The sequence below is a fragment of the Patiria miniata genome, unplaced genomic scaffold (genome assembly GCF_015706575.1).
Source record: "Patiria miniata isolate m_02_andy unplaced genomic scaffold, ASM1570657v1 HiC_scaffold_17, whole genome shotgun sequence".
NCBI lineage: Eukaryota > Metazoa > Echinodermata > Asteroidea > Valvatida > Asterinidae > Patiria > Patiria miniata.
The window spans coordinates 159661-173015 of NW_024037055.1; positions in this window are offsets into that span (position 1 = coordinate 159661).

Genomic DNA, 13355 nt, shown 5'->3' on the forward strand with positions numbered 1-13355 from the left:
CAAGAACCAGAAGGTCAGATGACAAGACTAGAAGTAATGGTTACTTTATACAAAAAATGAAGTAGCTCAGAGTGGAATGGGAGGAATATTATCGCAAGGTAAAATATGGACCTTTTTATATCAGCAAAACAAATTTTTCCTTAACAGTTGTAACATCCGAAACAAATGTAACGTTCGAAACAAAAATACCATTTCTCAGCTAATAACTCAAAGTAGAGGGTACCTGCACCCCGTTTCACTAAACGATGCAACTAATCGCAGCTCGAGTTATGACGTGTAACATGTCACAACTCGCGATGCGTCGTACACTCCACTCATGAAACATGAGATGAGTTGAATGCGTTGTAAGTTCCTTGACAACGGCTTAAAACACATTGCAAGTTACGACGTGTCTAGTGGTCATCGCCAAATAAGAAGAGTCCTTTTCTTAGCCAGTTTTATGCCATAAACATTACATAAACGAGATTATAATACCAAGGCAATGTGTGTAAAGTTGTAAATAGAAAATTCATTGAATAATTATGAATTAGCCTTGAATAAATTTTGAGCAGAGATCCGACAACTCTTTGTTGAATATCAGACAACTATTTACTGTATGCTACGGTGGCCCACAACTGTCACGGCAAAAGCAAAAGCGCCGCGGCAAGCGCAACAGCGCCGCGGCAAGCACAACAGCGCCGCGGCAAGCGCAAAAGCGCCACGGCAAAAGAAAAAGCGCCACGGCAAAAGAAAAAGCGCTACGGCAAAACAAAAAGCGCCGCGGCAAAAGAAAAAGCGCCACGGCAAAACAAAAAGCGCCGCGGCAAGCGCAAAAGCTCCACGGCAAGCGCAAAAGCGCCACGGCAAGCGCAAAAGCGCCACGGCGAAAGCAAAAGCGCCACGGGTTTATTGGGAAGGGGCGTAATCATACATGCCGCTACTACATCAAAAAATAAAATGGGAAGGAGAATGGCCGCCACCAGGAATTCTTATTAAGCACAGAATTTAATTCTTTGAGAAGTGATTTTATGGCTGAGAAAATAGCAAGGTCAAGGAAAACCGGTCAGTGCAAGCAACGTTCAGGGAAGAGTTTTGAAATTCCCGCTCTCTGAGAATTTCTAACCTAATTAATGGGCCCGCGGGCGAGTTACGTGTTGACAAGCCTTACCCACCCACTAACCCCTGCAGGAGAGCCTTAATCGACTTCCTAGATGTGTATGATATACTGAAAAAGAAAAAAAAACTTAACTCATACACTCTGGGCAGCTCACTTGTGTGCCTACACTGGTATACACACCGGTGAACTAAGGCTCAAATTAACGGAACTCTTCTCTGCATGCTATTCGGAAGGGAAAAAAAAACTCTTCAAAAAAATGCATCAGCTCACAGAGCCTCCCGTCCTCGTAATTGTTTGCGTCCCACGAAATGTAAAGAAATGAGGAACGGCCCTGATGGTGCTGATAGAGAGTCCTACTTTCCCTCTCCTTTATAATATAACCCGTGAGGTTATATAGACAAAGTAAGACAGTAAGAGACGAAGTGGTACTTGGGATGATGTGGTTTATTCGGTTGGCTGTGACGCTCTCTGTCTGATTCCTAGATTCTACTGGGTTTTTATACAGTAAATGAACATTCCAATCTTACAGCTATCTTACAGGTTTCTTGCCTTATTAGGAATCGTTCACTAACTATTGAATATTAATAATGCAGAATTGAAGGTGTTTGGTCAACTTGTATCTGGGGGCAGGGTTAGGCAAATTAATAGAACAATCGGATTTCCTTATAAGTCTGTGGGCTGAATCACTGTGGCCTTCCGGTACAGCCCAGCATCCACCCACGCGGACCTTGTGGCTAAACTGGCCATTCCTTAGATGTGTCTCATTACCAGGAAAGTGGTCCTGTTCCTTGAAGGTCAACGTATACAACTTAAACAGTCAATATAAAACATGATATTTTATCATGGTGATAATAAACTCTGATTCACGGCAGCAACTCTCTTGGAATAATCTTGGAATTATCCTACAACAAATTAATATCGACGATTTATTCCCTGAACGTTGCTTCACTGACCGGTTTTCCTTGCTGATTTTATGGCTGAGAAAATATTCTCAGCCATAAAATCACTTCTCAAAGAATTAAAGTCTGTGATTAATAGAAGTCCTGGTGGCGGCCATTCTCCTTCCCAATTTATTTTTTGATGAAGTAGCGGCATGTATGATTACGCCCCTTCCCAATAAACCCGTGGCGCTTTTGCTTTCGCCGTGTCGCTTCTGCGCTTGCCGTGGCGCTTTTGCTTTTGCCGCGGCGCTTTTGCGCTTGCCGCGGCGCTTTTGCTTTTGCCGCGGCGCTTTTGCGCTTGCCGCGGCGCCTTTGCGCTTGCCGTGGCGCTTTTGCTTTTGCCGCGGCGCTGTTGTGCTTGCCGTGGCGCTTTTGCGCTTGCCGTGGCGCTTTTGCGCTTGCCGTGACAGTTGTGGGCCACCGTAGTATGCTGACTAAATACATAAAACAGTCACCGAGTTTTGCTGTATAAATACACCTACGACGCGTCGCACTTACGACATGTTTTATGAAATGGATTGCAGGACGCGTCGCAGCTGTGACGCATCGTAAGGAGATGACGCGTCGCAGCGCTGCGATGCTGAAGTGAATCAATCATCATGAAATAAATCACTGTTATTTTTAATACAAACCTATACATAAACACACGGCTGTTTCTCTGATGTCTTATTGATTTTATATTGATTTTCAAATATTAAATCTATTAATCTTTAACGTGACGTCACGTGACCCATGATGACGTCATGGCGTTACTTCATTTTTCATCTATAACACTTCCCGGTCTAGGTACATACCAACTTTCAACCCAACCAGGCCTGTAGTTCTGGAGAAACAGCCTTCAAAATATGTACTTTGAATGTGACATCACGTCATCGTGACATCACTTCCCGGTTTAGGTACATACCAACTTAACAACCATAAAATTAATAACCATGACAATAATGATACATGTCCAATCATGTATGTGTTAGGAGATGGCTGTCTTCGAATCTTATTAAAATGCCACACGTGCAAAGCACGCCCCAACAGGAAGCAAATCCATATCAACTATTGACCAAAGTTTTTTTTATTATTTAATTAAAATCACTTGTTAATGAAACGCTTCCTGTCCATGGAAGCCTGAGCTATTGTCCTACAGTAAATAACACAGGTAGACTAGACTTATGTTTGTGGACAAACACAGGGCTGTTTCGGTATTATTTTGGTAACATAGGGCTTTGAATTATGAGGTCACGTCACGTGATGTCATGATGACGTCACATCAATTTCCATCTCTAATCATCTATAACAACCTTGCTGCTAGAGGGCGCTCTGACATTTTATGACGTCACTGTTAGTTTTTGTAAAAAGCAACTTAGCCAAAGCATACATCGTTGAAAGCAAATCCACATATTTTACCAATTTTAAATTACAAGGCACTTCCGGTTTCAACCGGAAGGGTCACGCGATTTTGCATGTAATATCAAAAAATGATGACCCTGGATTATTCCATCTATTCCCGCAAATGTCAAGTTCAGGACTCTCAAGGTTAATTTTATATTTATTTTCAAAGATAACATCTATTAATCATTAACGTGACATCACGCGACCCTTGATGACATCATTTTGACGTCACTTCAATTATCATCTGTAACACATCCTGGTCTAAGTTCATACCAACTTTCAACCCAATCGGATCTGTAGTTCTGTAGATATTGGCCTTCAAAATATGTTTTTTTTTTAATATGATGTCACATGTCATGTGATGTTGTCATCGTGATGTCACGCCAATTTTCATCGATAACACATCCCGGTCTAGGTACATACCAGGTTTCAACCAAATCGAATCTGTAGTTTTAGAGATATATCTCTAAAACTGGGGTAAAAACGCCCATGGGGTAAAAACGCCCACTTGACTTGTTTCCACTGCTAGTAAAAAATGACAAGATGAATTATTCAATGGAATATATTTTTAATAAGTACACTGTAGATAAAAACTAATAATAACAAGAATTAAATTCATTAACATATTTGAAGGGTACATAGGTGCTGTTGAAAAAAATATTTAAAAAAAAGTTTGAAAAAATGGCCGTCGAAGTTTTAGCCTATATCGCTTAAAATTATTTTATAAAAAAAAGAATTTTATATTTTTATTATTCTTTAGTTGATATATATTAAGAAGGGTTAATAACATAATTAAAAATGATTAAAATATTAAAATCTATTTTAATATTTGCTTAATAATGTTTATTTGAGTGGGCGTTTTTACCCCGGGCAAATCAGGGGTCTCGGAGTAAAAACGCCCAGTACTCTCCTTGACATCAAACTCTAATGAAGCCTCATTTATCTTCAAAAACCTCACTGTTAGAACTTTCTACTGCATTATGTTTTTTGTATGAGTACTTACTCATTAGCTATTAGAGTCCTACCAGATAAATATTAAACAGTGTATTGTGTGAAGTGGGGAGGTACATGTAAGGCCGTATAGCTAACTGACGTTACGTAGTGGCAAGGAATCTGGCATTTGTTTAGTCTATGTACTAATAGTGGGTCTATGATATGTGAGCAGATTCGCTGATTAATAAGCCAAGACCCCGCCTCTTGACCTCCTAGATTTTGACCAATCAGCGGGCGCTTTCTATATCGGGTTTTCCTTCATTCATCCATTGCACGTCATAGACAATGGATTAAAAAGCCCTGCGTCGCGCACTCTGTTATCATGTTACGCATTAAGGCACCCGGCTGTTGTTGCATTACAAAACACTGCATTCGAATTAACCAATTAAACTTTTACCGGTAGTCCTGATTTGGGAATGCAATGACGTTTAATAAAGTCCGTCAACTGCAAATTGGCTGAGGCGTGAGATCGCATAAATCTGCATGCTTTGATATATCAGACGTTAGACAGGAGTCTGGGCTCCGTGGATAACGTACTCAGACTAGCATTTGTTAGGGAATGCCCGAGAAATCATGAGCTCATGGCATTTTCTCAAGAAAAAAAAATAACACCTCTATGGGTGATTTCAGTGTACTTTTTGTTTAATAAGTAAAAATGACTAGAAATGGTTCTAAGACCCAACTAGACTGGTTTCTGCTCTCATGCTCTAATAGCAGAGCTTCACTAGTAGTACGCCAAAACCGGTAGTTTATATTCGGCTAAATTAGTCGTGTCAAATGTTAGAGTGCATAGATACACATAAGTGCATCTAATAACATTTTTGTGAACCTTGTAATGAGTCCAATTCCTGGTTATTGATAAATCTTGATTTGACAAGTACACCTTCAAGATTTTTGGCCTTATTTTGGCAGTAATTGGTCCACTGGGAAACGGATTGCATAATTGCAGGCGTTCTGGAATTAAATGCCAGTCTTTCAGCAATACTTTTGTTAGCCGCTGGGTTTTGATGAGTGGTGTGTAGGTGATCTTGAAGACTAGAGGTGGTTCTTTTGGTCGTGTTTCATTCATGATGTATTGCTCACAGATTTCAAATTGTACGTCTTTTATGACCAGTTGGCAATTTCCTCTTTCTTGTGGTTACAGAGTAGAAGTTTCTCCATCATGTCCACGAACACATTTCTTTTCTCTAAGAACTCTGTCTCGTTGTTACAGAAATGTGCGTATCTTAGTACCGTAGTTCTCCTTTGATAAAGCCTTAGGTTATCAGCAGAAGGCTAGAAATATACATACATGCCTAATAACATGGAACTTTGATTTGGCTAAACAAGATTGAAATAGATTTTTCAATACAAGTTTGTTATGGGCGAATTATGTACGCTAATGTTCCGCTTCCTTCCACATAAAAATACCTGTTTCAAATGATCAAGTTTGAAGATATAATTAACCAGTTGTGTTTGAAAAGTTATTTGTATTTGATGAAGTATTCCTCAATATTAAATTAATTACAACTAGAGGTTCGCGTTTGTTGTTACAAACGCAGAGTGGTCGGATAGACAACCATTTCATTAGACATTGTCCAGTCAAGTTATGAATATGTTTATGTCAGAAAAAAAGGACCAAGAACTTCAACTTTTCCAGTACCAATTATTTTGTTCAAAAAGAATGCGTCTTTTGTATGATCAATTTCAGTAAACAGTTGGGTACACGTACAAGTTAATTATTTCCGGTTTGATGGCGTCATCAGTCAAAACAGGGAAGGGAGGACACTTGTTTATCATTAAGTAAAAATAACGCATGGAAATATGGAAATTAAGTGTACATAATAATAACAGCTAACATCAAGTTTGATGACGTCATGCAATCAAATCGCTTGTAATTTGATACCTGATGACGTCATGATTACGTAACGACAGTTATAACATCTTCGTAACATGTTACAAGTTCACACTAGGTTTTATGATCATACCATAAACTGTTTGGAAGAAATTGTGCTTTGTTTCGATTTCAGGCTAAAGTCTTCAATTTGAATTCACCTAACTTTGACCTTCCGGTAGACCCGGAAGTAAAGGTCAAGTGAGTTCACGTACACGACAAAAAAATGTTTATCAATTTTTGGTCTATCTGATTACAAGGTTGGAGCATAATTGATTATTTTGTTGAAGAGTTATAGATGAAAGAAGATCGTAATTTTTTTAACAAATCGCTTGTAATTTGACACCCGATGACGTCATAATGATGTCAGTGTAATATGCACCACTCGGAATTAGGGTCAATATATGTTAGAAGTTACAAGTTCATATCATATGCCGTTTAGGAGAAAACCTGCGGAAACGTGCTATGCAGATAAAAAAGAAAGAAAGAAAGAAAGAAAGAAAGGAAGAAAGGAAGAAAGGAAGAAAGAAAGATTAATCGCAACAAATCCAAAGAGTGGTCGGGTTGTGCCTGACCACTCAAAAATATGACTATACATCAGGGAAGCCTGTGGTATAGCCATTTTTTTTTTATAAATGTGGGCGGGCGTTTTTACCCCGAGGCCCGGGTAAAAACGCCCGCCAAACTTCCTCCCGAAAAGGGGGGAAAATTTCCCCCTATCAATATTATGCCCATGATATTATATTTGCACCTGATAGAGGGGACATGTATTGCATAAAACCACACATTTATTTCCTGGTGTCTCCAAGTAGTACTGAGATATTTAACACAAACTTAAAAAATCGGGCGTTTTTACCCCAGTTTACCCTAGGCCTTCAAAATATGCACCTATATTGTGATGTCACGTGACTCATGATGACGTCATGATGACGTCAATGTTCGGCACACAGCAGCAGGTACTGGTCTAAGTGTATGCCCAAGTATTAAGGCAATCGGATTTATTTTAGTGCCCAAAGTGCCGGGGACAACCAATGATTTTGTTTAAAACAAAAATGTATCAAATTTCAGTATACAGTTTATGTACACGCACAGGTTATTTCTAGTTTAATGACGTTATCACTCAGTCCAAAAAAGGAAAGTAAATACTAATTGAGTTCGGAGAGGGCATATGTTTAGTATGAAGTTAAAATACCGTATGAAAATATAGAAAATATAAGTGTATGGGGTCCTAAAGTGACTCAAAATCCTAAGAACAACCCACAGAGCTGCATAAACATGTACATGTACATGTACATGTAGTAGTAGGGGATGTGGGGGTACAGGAGCAAAATGGAAAAAATGTGTGTCAAGTCAGGACCTGTCGCTCTGGTTTTAAAAAATAAATCTGACGTCGCTAAAATGATGTGACGTCACCACCACGGGACCTTGAAAAAATTTGGCATAAACAACATGACCTTGAAAAATTTGTGGGTCACCAACATGTGTCCTTGAAATTTGGCGTAAACAACATAATCTTGAAACGTGTTGAGGCACGCTAGAAATTTGGCGTAAACAACGTGACCTTGAAATTTGGCGTAAACAATATGACCTTGAAACTCTAATGTAAAAAAACAATAGCTTCTCTACCTGTGAAAAGGTAGAGAAGCTATTTTTTATATAAAAAATGGAGAGAAATATAATCAGACCGACGACTACTTGAAAAATTATTTTAAAAATGGTATCATTTTTATTAAATATATCAATGGCTTCTTTTCAGAGTGAATATGTCGAGGTATTTGGTAATTTGCGGGATAAAATACCGACGATAACATCCTCGGACGAAACAGATCAATGCGATCACCAGATTATCATCGAGAATGGATTTTTAATTTGTAAAACCTTTGGCGAAATAATCTCACGTTACTTTGATTTTTCGGCAGAAAATGCGCAAGGACAATGTATCAATTGGTCCATTGTAAAGAAGAATCAAAAGACAAATATTAAGAAGTTGATTTTATACGTGTCTCCAGAGCAAGACTCAGAAGACGTCCAAGAAACGATCAATAAATATAACGAGCTCGTTCATTACAAAACATTGAGGGGAAACGGATGCGTCAAAAGATCATTAATAGCAGCGTGTTATCATCACGTCTAGACAAAGAACGAGTCAGAGCTTTATTTAAAGTGACACAAAATCAATTTGATATAAAAGCCTTAAAAAGATACGATGACCACTACAATAAAGGCGGGGCAGAGGGTACCGCTCTTAGAGGTGATATAGAGGGTATCGATGTATAACTCGGTGGATCGCTTTCATAATGTTTATTTACCGAGAATTCGAACTTGTAAGTTTTTCGATAAGAGATTTTTTTCTTTTGTCAGCTGTTCGTCTACCCATTTTTTAACTTCTTTTTCAAAGTCTGAATCGTTTTTAATTTTTTGAAGCTTTGTGCTGGTCTTTGTTCTAATTTTCTGCTGAAGCTCGTTAAATTTTGCGAGCTCTCTCGTAATCAATAAAAACTCTTTCTGCGATATATCTCCATCGTTGATGGCTTGAGACACGTATTCTTCAATCGTGTTAAGTTTGGAGTTTGTTAATTTTTTTTATAAGTGCGCTCTCAGTGGTCTCTCTCTCTCAAGATTAAAGATCGAATCTCTTCAATCTTTTTAAGTCTGTACACTTTTGTTTCTTCGTTACTATTTAATCGGAGTACATCTCCAGAAATATCGGGGTATAATTCCTTATTATCTATACTCATGTTTTTAACTCTTTCAGTGCCAAACTCGTACATGTACGAGGTATATTTGTTAGTCCAATAGCGCCAACCTCGTACATGTACGAGGTAATGTTCGTAAATGTTCGTACTTAAAATTGCCAAACCTCGTACATGTACGAGGTAGAGTAAATATGTTATCAAAAGGGGGCGCTCTTGCTCTTTCTAATGGTACCATTTTCATGCATGTACGACCTGTATTTATTTTTTCATTCGAGTTCTTGCGAGAGGGCGCAGTACTAAATCTCGTATTTTCTGCAAAAAGTGCGGAATCTCCCTGTGTTCAGGCCAGTGTTTCAGGGTGTATCACTATGTTTGTGACTACTTTTGACTTACCAATATATCAAGGATATACCAGAGAGTAACAACAACAAATTTAGTGAGTAAAACCTATTTACTTTTTTTTTTTACAGAATTTTGAACAATTAACAAAAACGCTCGAAGTTGGGCGCTTTAGGGTTAAACTTTTCAAATTTCGCGGGCACTGAAAGAGTTAATATCAAATGATTTTAAAATTAAAAGATCTCTAACTCTATCATTATACTCACCCCCTTGTTGTTGATGATCTGTCCTTTTTCACCTCTGATTGAAAATGTCAGTTTGTCGATTATTCTGTTTTTAAGTTTTTTGAAACCCTCAACTCTGTCAGGCTCTGGTTCGCGCGTACCCCAGGTACAATTTTTAAGATATAAGACGGTCGACCATCTAGAAAATTTTCACTCGTACTTAATTGCGGGCAGCAAATAAACACACATTTTAACGGATTAACGTTGTAAGACCCCATATACACCACTTTGGGTACCAGTCTTCCTTTGGGTCAATTGAGTAATCGAGAGACTTCTCTGTTTAAATGCAATTTGAGATTCACGTTGGTTACCACCAACGTCGCCTTTTTAGATTCTCTAAATATTCGAAAACTTACCCCAGGTATATGATTTAAAATGAAATCGAACCAATCGACGTCGTACCACCCCAGCGGTATGGTGACCGAACTGGTGACTCCGGCCGGTAACGGTGCTAAAAGACTCCGAGAAATAAAATCTAAATCATCACCCGACACGATAAGACTTCCCTTTATTGTTATCTCCGTTTCTCTAATTCTTCTAACCCTAGGTTTGCTTATTCTACCTTCGATATATTCTAGAGCTATCTTTTTACCTCCATTGATGAAGCTTTTTCTTTCAAATAAAGTTGTTATTAAAAATATAAGCGTATTGCGTTGTACGTCGGTTAGTGTTCCTTCTTGATTTTTTTCTTGTGTAAAGTTCTTTGTCTTTCAATTATTTGTCCTATTTCTTCTCCGATCGATTCTAAAGCAGAGTCTAGTCTATCTTCTTCGTACGCTTCTATAAGATTGTTTATAACTCTATTGAAAGTATTTTCATCTCTAATTAAAAAGTCGTAGGGTATCTCAGGCATCAACGATTTAATAAAATCTCTATCTGTTCTTACTTCTATATCTGAGTTAACCCGTTCGTATCTTCTATCAGCAGGTCTTTCAGCGGGTCTCCCATCTATATGCGTATACCAATCAATCTCCGTGGCGCTGGAAATATTAAAATATCCGGGGTTAAACATCACCCTTTTTACGCGTACAGATTTTTGACTGTTTAAATTATCTACGACGTCTTCTAATTTAAACGTCTGCTCATTTTTAAACAAGTGAAACGAATGCATTTATTTTAAAGTCTTTTTATATTAACTAAAATAATGAGTGACTTTATGTTAAAAAAAGAAGAGATACAATGGATTACGTTCCTTGGACGGTTATTTACATCGAACAAAATGAATCGGTACAAAAGGCTTGGTTAGATTTTATACCCGACACGAGTTCGTTTACCCCCTGCGGGAATCATAAAGATCAACGAATCGATCAGATCTTACGTGTACGCTTTACTAGGTGCACAGGCTCAAACAACAACGAGCGTATTAACAACAGGCACCGGATTAGATGCTCAGAGACAATTTAACGTCAACGTAGAAAACATCATCAACGCGGAAGACAACATGGAAACGAGTATCGATCAATTTCAAGACTCTTTGCAGTATGCCAGAACGCCTTTAAATTTTGTCGTGAAACCGGGTTTGTATTTAATTCCATCAGATATGAACTTGAGGGTTGGAACGCACGACGGATATAACAACAATCTTCAAATTGCTACCCAGATTATGAAAACTGGTTTGGTGTCAGATTTAAACTCACCACCTCGCTAAATTGTGTCTCTTACGCTCCTTGTCGACTTTCAGATTTGAAAATTAAAAGTTTGAACCCGTAAAAGCTAAGGCATTGACGATCGCGCCTCCTATCATCATAGCAACGCTAGCCATCTTATTATAAACGTCTTTTATATTAAATAATATGAAAACATTATCTAAACTGTATTATAGCCCAAGCGGTTATTGGAAAGGTCAAAGCGCCGTCGACCATTTACACGATAAAACCAAAATCGATAAAAAGGTAATCAGAGATTGGCTTAAAAAACAAGCAATCTGGCAAATTTATCTACCGGGTCCTGCGTACCCAGGCCTACGAGTATTTCGCGAGAGTTTGAAACACCAAACGACTTTCACCAAATGGATATGCTATACCTACCCTGGGATAAAGTAAAACGCAAGAATTATAAATACGCTTTGACGGTTGTCGACGTTGCGATTCGATACCACGAAGCAGAACCTTTGGTTTCTAAAACGGTGGATTCCACCAGAGATGCTATTGTCAAGATTTACGTGAGATCTCCTTTGAGTTACCCTAAAACGTTGAGAGTAGACGCCGGTACCGAATTTAAAGGCGCTTTTAAACAATTGATGACCTAAAAAAACATCGAGATTATCGTCGGCGAACCCAGAAACCACCGATCGCAGGGTATCGTAGAAAGATTTAATCGAACGCTAGCCGAGAGATTGTTTGGTCATCAGTAAGCTCAAGAAATGTTAAATCCCGAGAGTAGAAACACGCAATGGGTCGAGCGATTACCCGGCGTGATCCAGGCTATAAACGACGAAACGACAAGATTAATAGCTAAAGCACCGTCACAGGCTGTTAAACTATCCTGAGTCCGGCAATCGCCGGCTAATCCAGTTTAAACAAAAGAGCAGAATTTACCGCAAGACGCTATGGTTATATATTTATTTACAGACTGTCTGTGTCTGTATACATCAACCTGATTTTATCTCCGTACTTGTCTTTCAATCGGTTGTAATAAAAATCGTACATCAACGTCTTGCAAAGATCCAAGACACTCACACCGCAGTAAATTGGTTTGTTTAACACGGTTGTCGTTTTATATGTTTCGACAAACGACAGGTCACATTCTGGAAACGGCGTTGTTGTTTTATAGGTCGTTTTTTTAATTATTTTTTGGTATTTTGCTTGATCGCTCTCATTATTGTCTCTCAGTAGGTAACCGTCTATTCGATTTCTAACGTTTTCCATCGTCTTGCCAAACACGCTGTTATTTATCAATTTAAAAAAGTCTTTCCCAAAATCAGAGGACGCTTTTGTTCGGAGTTGCGTGTTTTTATCGATGCAAGATTTCATCCAAGGTGCTTGTTTAAATTTTAACACGCGATGTACCTTTTTTAGTTTCAAACCTAGATTGAGGTATAACTGCAACGTAACATAGTGCAACACATATTTTTGTTTTGGATTAAGCGTACACGTTCATTTTTGTACGTCGCTAATAGGTTCGGTATCCAATAACTCATTTTGATAATCAGACATCCACGCTTTGGGTACGACGATATTTTCGGGGGCTAGGGGATAATCGTTATGCTTGGCGTGTAGATCGTGCAGGTAGTCTAAATCTACTTCAAAAAAGTAACCGGTATTGGACGTTTTCTTAAGCGTTAATATTCTTTCTTCGGTAAACGGTTTTGAGGCTGTCCATTTAAAATCGCTGTACGGTAGATATTGACTCATAGCCCAACCGTACAGATTGTTGGCATCTAGATAAGTGATATAACTTGACGGCTTGTTTGAATCGTAGTCATCGAGATATTGATTATTGGCTTTGTGATGTCTCATTCCACCCACGCTAGATATGCCTCCTTGTTTTGCTTTTTCAAAAAATAAATGTTTGTCGAAGTCGGTCAACAATTTGAGTTTAGCTTCTGAGTGTTTTAACAGAGCATCCCACGACAATCCGGGTGCGGTGTAGTAGTTTGCTGGATCTAACCCGTAGTTAGCTATGCACATTTGCCTAAAGTTTTCAAATACACCTGCAAGTAATAACGTGTCGGTCGTCACGTACAAGTCGTGATAGTCTCCTAGCGTTTGTATATTAAAATTTGAGCTCTGTCATAGTCTTGTTGCGATA